This window comes from Rhea americana, unplaced genomic scaffold (assembly GCF_003343005.1).
Source record: "Rhea americana isolate MKP2758 unplaced genomic scaffold, rheAme1 scaffold_207, whole genome shotgun sequence".
Lineage (NCBI taxonomy): Eukaryota > Metazoa > Chordata > Aves > Rheiformes > Rheidae > Rhea > Rhea americana.
The window spans coordinates 1,294,268-1,301,973 of NW_028186228.1; positions in this window are offsets into that span (position 1 = coordinate 1,294,268).

A 7,706-nucleotide genomic window follows, 5' to 3' on the forward strand; every position below is an offset into this window, starting at 1 on the left:
GTGGAGCTGTTTTAATATCAAAATTTAAAGAACAGTGCCACGAAGATCCTTAGCTGCAATGATCTACAATTTGTGGAGTTTATTTAGTAAAGCACTCGGTCACAGATGGCAAATATTAGTCAGAATTAATAAAAATAATAAGTATGCTGATTCGCAGTATTATTTTATCTTGTTTGCCTCTGCTGTGTATTCATAAAATCTTTGAAATCCTTAAGCTTTAGCACTGTCTCTTAGAAAAAAACATAATCATGGCACAATATTTTTTTATCTCTCTCTTTGTCTACTGGGATCTCAGTGTATTTCTAACTAATATGCAAATAAATGCTTTCCTACTTAACTTGTCCCCTTGCCTGCAGAAAGCAACAATATGCCAGGAGACTGGAAAACTTACTATGTTTAATTTATTGCTCCCTGACCTGTGAGCACAGTTCTGATACATCATTGCGAACTACGTATGTAAGAAYGTGCTCTGGCACACCACATTTCAAACTGTTGTCTAAATTTCTTTTGAAGGAGACACACGGGTTTGTTCCTTCAGGGTACTCTGAACCTAGAGTCCTGCTTACTGCAATGGGACTAAGCAGCTCTGCCTCCCTCTGGGCCACATACRTCTCTGAACTAGCTGAGATGAATGATCATGTCCACCTTGGCACAGAGATAGTGAGTGCAAGGCATAAGACAGTAACAGGGGCCATTAGTGCTCTTTGTGAGCTTCCTCTTTTCATTAGTTTTGAGATAGTGACTGAAATTTATTAGCCTAAACTGGACTGAGATTGAAATTTACAGTGATATATAGAACAAAYGCCAACTCAGAGAAAAAGGATGAAAAAATGAAATGATAAAGTTGTATTGGTAGCTTGTTGAGGTAATTGAAGTGCCTTGTTGTGTTGTACTGTGATGGGTTCAAATAAAATATAGGTGCAATTTGTCTAGATCATGCTTGTAGCTCACTACAAAATAGATTCCTCTATTCTAGTGTTAAGGGCATGTTCAATTTTTGGCTGTCAGAGTGGATAGTGAAGGGGTGAGATGAAAATAAAACTTCTCCTTATTGACATACTTGGCATTGTTCTCACTACACTGTTCACACGTTCTTCAAAATACCTGCTGCACATTCTTCAAAGCACCCAGTGGGATTTCTTTAGCACAGTGCAATGCACCCATTTTTTCCCCCCTAGGGATCTTTTGTGCTCTGATCCCTACTCAGAGAAACTTTACCAGCTCAGGGGCAGAGTTTCGCTCCAGGTGCAGGGAGGGACACTTGCCTGCTTCACCAAGATGTGTCTGAACTACAAGAGCATCCACTCTGAGCCAGGCAGGACTTGGAGGGGCTCTGTCCAGCAGATGCCCAAGCTCCTTGGCTCTGTCTCTAAGCAGGATCAAAAGCTGGAGGCAATACACATCAAAAACAGAGAAGGAGGACATTTAATGAAATCTCTCTAAACCACAAGAGAAAAATTTTGAGGTTGTTTTTTAAGATTTCAAGAGAGAAAAGATGTTGCATTTCTCCAAAAATAAGGCTGATTTTCTGAAGCTGTTGCTCAAGTCAAGCTCCCACTGAAGATCTGTAAGTCTCACCTGAATCAAGAGACAAGAGACTGAGAACCTCATCTGGTTTATCCTTTCATTTATTTCCATTTAGTCCTAAAGTCCACCCAGAAAGTATGGCCTTCAAACCCACACTGGAACAGGAGTTGTCTCAAGGAAGAGGCAAATACAAAATCAGCAGACCAGCTACTAACTCTTTTATCTATGAATGCGAGAAGCTGGAATGACAGGGCATATCTATTGCAGGTCCAAGGGATGTAAAGGCTTTCTGGCAGAACAGTTCTACCACAGGTTAATACCCTGTGGATTTCCAGAAACTCCTGCAGCACTCCTAGGCTGCAGTTTGATTACCTCATGTGGTCAGGAGGATTCTGAGTAAATTCCCAGGACAGTAGTGAAAACATGTCAGGCACTATTAACATTATAAAGGTTCCCCGATAGGTATTTTACAATTACATAAGTACTAGTATTGTAAAAGTTACAGTAATCTAAGACTATAACAGCAGCAAAGTTTGCAAGGAAAAACACCATCTTTTATTAGGTCAGCTTTAGTGTCTGGGAAGAAAACAAAGCAGTTTTTGCTCTGAGAAGGGCTCGTGGATCTGGTTCATCTTTCCAATCAAATCAGCTGGTGTCATAAAAATATTACCTGTGTCTACAAATCATGCCTTGCAAATCTATGTGACCTGAATCGATAAATAGATTAGATCTTTCTTGCACTCTGGATAAGAACATCATAATTCACTGCCAGAAAGTTTATATCATTTGTGACATGTAGGTTGCACACAAGATATCTTTATATATAAATAAAATTACATGTATTTTGAAAAAAAATACTTTTGGGGGGGGTTAAGGGAGAAGGGCAGGTCATTCTGTTACTATGAATGGAACCTGTAATGCGTTTGTGCAATAGAATTTCTCGCTCTCTGGTACTATAGTATTTCTTTCCTTCTTTCTCCATAATGCCCTTCATTCTTTGCTTTGCATTAAGGATATGTACTGACTTGTAGAATCACTGTAGCAAGCTGTAAATGATGTATTCAAGGAAAAATCACCTYCCAGTTCCCGTAGAGAGAACATGAACAGTGCTGGGCAATCAGAGTTAAGCTGCATTTTGTATTGTGGTATTCAGTGCAATCAGTAAACGCAGCCCAAGCACAGACGCCACTGACTTACACTCTAACAATAGAAGACTGTTTCTTTTAATATTCATATTGTGAAATGTGAGCTGTTTTTCTTTCATTACTTTTATTTGTTTCTCATTACCCCTTGTCTTCAGGCATGGGGAGAAGACAAACTTTCACTGCCTACAGTTCTCTCAGCACAGACAAGGATGTAGCCAGCAATTTGGCAATTGCATGTATGCTATGTTTTGTCCATAGTGTCCATCCTATCCTGTAGTAGATATATTATGAAAAAGACTGTAATCCTTTTACCAGAGTGGTGCAGTTAGAGATATTCATAAGTGTTTTATTAAATGGCTGGAAGAACAGAAAAGCTGCTCCTCAGCATTTCTTGAGAAATGTTGCTTGAGAAAAGTTTTTAAAACTAAATAAAACAGTAATAATAAAGTCAGAAGAGGGCTTTTAAAAATTCTACATGACAGATGATAAGTGTCAGTAAACTGAAATACCAGAAAGGGTAGATGTTGTTCAGGGAGAGGAGTTTCACCTGTGTGCAGAAGGCCAGGACAAGACCACRGTGCCATGACAATTCTTTGGCAGCTTCCCTTTGAGTCCTTCAGCTGAGCCCAGGCTTGCAGCCCCTTCTGTTTGGGGTGACATTTTCCGATGCGAATAGGGCTCTGTGAAATTTTGACTGCTGTCTTGAAGCCAAATCAAGTTTCAGATGAAACCAATAAAACCCAAACTGGCTTTAAGATGACTCCTGTCCTTGGGTTTCCCTGCCACTGCAGTGGAGTTTTAAAACCCTAGCGTGAAGGAAGAGCTAATGCATCTGTCAGCAGGGGAAATAGTCGTGTTTTTCTCAGTGGCTCCAGACATAGGCGGGTAGCAGATTGCTCTCCTGAAGATACTGGTGGAGTACAGCATGGCGATGATCTTTTTGGAGAAGGCAGTAGAAGACAGTGTTCAGTCCAGTGTCTTCCCTAAAAACATTGATTCAAAAAGAAGTTGAGAGATGGTAGGACCAAAATAGTAAGCTGAATACTAGGTTTAAGGAGAGGTGTAAGAGACAAACAAAGGCTTTGCTTTACAGAGCAGGAGACAGTCCAAAATAAGGCTGTGCTGTCAAATGGCCAGCAAATGTGAATATGTGTTTGAATATGATTGTCTTTAACTAAAGTAGAAGGCAGCTAAGAAGAAAGTCTGTAGGACTTGCCCTACTTAAGTCAGCAATGTAGAAGGCAACCCACTGCATGAAGTGATTGAGTAATGCAAAACAAGAGAAAAGCACAGCAAAGATGCGCATTTCTGAGGGAGGAGACCTTTAAAAAGAAGGTCTTACTCAACAGTGTTGAACATGGTTAACCCTTTAAAAAGGATAAAAATTAAACTCTGAGCTAGCTTCTGAGCTGTGGCTGGGGAGTAGTCACTGATTACGCTGAAGAAAGGAAGAGTGGAGGCAAAAAGAAAGGCACGTAACGGAGCAGCTAGTGTTTCAGGGTCTGCTGAATGACTAGATATATGTATATATATGTCCTTGTTTCCACTATGTGGTTGTCTTTTCAAGTTCTCCATTGGATTTTGTGCGCACACAGATCTTTTAAACAGAATGTGTAGGGTTCAGGAGTTTCAGTACTGCAGTATGTGCTATTTTGTACTTTCTTGGATAGAAGTGGTCCTGGTATTCCTGCTTGTGGACATCTCGAAAGCTCTTCCTATTACTGGTTTAGTGGTGTCTATGAAGGTGGATGTGGTTTTATGACCATGTATCTTCCTTTCATCATTCTTGTTGTTTTATACGTGTTGTCTTTATAGGTCATTTCTTCAGTTCCCTGCAGTTTTGGTTTATTGTTTTGAAATCTTCTTGCTTTTGGGTGATGGTCTCATTTTATCATTTGGAATAAAGAATTATTTTTAGAGTATTCGCCTTTCTCAGAAAGATTCTGTAGCACCCCTAAAAATCTGTCGTTTTTTGAAAAGTCATGATTTATTTCACAATAAAAATCAATACAACTGTGTCATGATTAATTTCAAAAGCAAATTAGTAATTAAATGACAATCCAGTATTTTAAAAAGTCATGGAAGTACTTATTTCCTCCAACACTTATCAATGCAAATATCTGGTTCTTGTGTTTCTAAAGAATGGGAAATTCACGTTAGTGATATGGCAGCACAGACCTCTTTTACCAAATCCAAAATCTTTTTTGTTGGAGAAATCATGAACAGAGCTAGATAAAGTGAAGTAGGGGTAAAAGTTAGACAGATACATAAAAGCTGTTGTATGACATGAAATGATAACACAAAAGTTGAAAATGGTCAGTTTTGAGCTTTCTCCTCTGTTTTTTCTTCAGCTCTGTCATCTAGATAACTTGTAGCTCATTCCTGCTCTCAGTCCTGCAAGACTGAGAAATATATTAACAGCTAAGCAATACCCATATATGATGCTGTTTCTTCCAAGTTTTCATTGTAGGAGCATGTGTAAATAGCTTGCAGCATACAAATTCTCTTGTTCAAACAGTGATAGCAAAATAATGTCTCTTTCAACTCTCCCAAAGCCTCTAAATGTTAAAACTACTCAGAATACTGCATTTTTTTAGTATCTTTTACTTTGTTTTACATTATGTGTAGTATGGTGGCAGAGATACCATCAAGCATTGGAGAGAAAAGATCCAGTCCTTTCATGTAAGCACATTTAATCATAGCTGTCCTTAACAAAACACTCTATTTTCAAGAATTGATTTTTATAGTTCATGTAAGGTTGGAGAGTCAGGTTTTTTAATTTAAAATTGCCATTGTATTTTAGATTTGTTTTTGAGGAAGAAGTTGAGCTCTACACTCACCTGCTCTGTACATTATGTGTGTACTTTGTGTGTGAATATTTGAAACTTTATCTTCTCTTTTCCTGAAAAAGCCTGGTGGTTGAAATCATGCAGATAATGTTGAGACAGGTGAGCCAACACACACTCTCTGCAATGTACTCTCAACCCTGTTTTCAGAGGCACATGGGAGCACTCAGTTGGCATGATTCAGCCCTGTGTTAGGGGGGAGCAATAGACATTCAGCGAAAGTGTAAGGTCTTCCTCTTATTTTTGCACATTGCACATTGTACATTGCACAATGCTCTTAGAAAAGATGGTCACAGGCAAATTACCGAAATGCGCTCCTACGAAAGAAGACAACACACGAGGCCAAAAATACAGTATGCAACCACATCTGCTTTAGTAAAACACAATGTTTGGATATCAAATTCTGCTGTATACATGAAATTGAGGGGCTCCTGTATCAAACGTGTGCTATTTTTTTCCAGTGCTCACGCTGTATATTACAGAATTCTCTTGGGTTTTCTGTGTCCTATAAATATGAGTACTGCGTTATGTACTACATATTAATCCTAAATTATAACCTTAAACAACAGATAGTATCTGCATCTATTTTCATGGTGCCGTGGCATATAGCATAATCAAAAAATGTTTGCTGCAGCCTCCATTCCGTTAAAGCTGTCATACATATTTTAATCTGATTTTTTTTTCCTTGCTGCAGTCCAATTTGGGAAAAGAAACAAACAAACTCACAGACTGCATTCAAACTGAGATCCAAACTTTTCAAAGAAGTAGCATCTGTTTAGTATTTTTTTAATTAAAATCAAAATTAAAATTACAATCATTTTCTTAATACCCTTTGTTGAAATAGAGGTGCATGTGTGAATATTCTGCAAGATATAAGCATTGTGTTGTGAGTAAAACCTATGCTAGAAAAAAATTACACATTAATTCAATAACAAGATTGATTCTAGCAAGAGGTCATTGCTCCTTTAATCCACATCTCAGTAGCAGTGGTGTGCTGATAACTTTCTGGAACATTATTAAACGTACTCTGTCCTAATATTGAGGTACTGAGTGGCGTGTTTTGCCTTATTATTATTAGAAGCAGAATGAGTCCCAAAGGCTGACAGACGATGTTGGTAAGGGAGCTATTTGTGCCTCCTTGGACTGTTATGCTAAAAAAGACCAATCAACATGAAGGGTCCAAAGATGAACATGCAACAGAGGAAACTGGGAGAACATAATATTGCTTCTCAACATATCAAAGCATACGCTTACCATAGCTGTAATTCATCATGTGTTTGGGGTACTATGCCTGTGTCCAAACTTTGAGTGACTACTACCAAGAGATTTGACTACCTTTTTTATTTGTTTCCCTCTTTCTTTTGTAATGCTGCAATGACAATGTTAGGATCAATATGAAGGATGCATGGCCAGAAAAAGTAGCCAGGGTGACCTTCCCTCTGTAAATAATCGTCAGTGCAAATCTGGAGGGAAAAAAAAAGATCTTGACTGTATAATCTGAATCTTCATCTCAAGATTTAATTGCTAAGGGACTGGCAGTGTCCCAAGGAATTGATAATGAGATTTAGAGTCTCCCACTGCCAGTCATTCGTTTGGACAGAGACTGCTGGGACACAGCTCTGCCATGAGCTTAGCAGAGTTCCTGAGATTTACCCAATTTAACTGCAACTAGAAACGGGCTCTGTGCTGGTAGTGACAAGACATTATTGCCACAGGGAGCTATTACGGCAGTAATAATCTTCTAGTGCCCAAGTGGACAAGTTTCTAAATCTCTCTCTTTCACGCATACATACCATGAAAGTTGGCACAAGTTTGTTACCTTCCCACGTTCTCTGCAGAAAGACGAAGACTAGTAGAGGAACAGGGTAAGAATGTCCCCTCTCCTAGTTACTTTGGGCCAAGATTAAAGAAAACTAGTAGGCAGACCGGTGCCTGGTCCTGCTGCTGCCTCTGCTGTTGTTCTGAGGGTAGAGAGTGTTTTAGTGGCATCTTTTATGAACACTAAAATCATCTTTAAAGGTGGATTTAAACCTCCTTTATTACTCTGTTGTTTTTCCAAAAGTATTACACAAACGCTCCAGGAGACTCCACTGTCCACCCATGTAAAAAGAGCTCTGACATTAGTCTGAGAACGTTTGCTAACTAAAACTGACCCTTCTAAAGAAAAGCAGCTTTCCCGCTCTCCTCT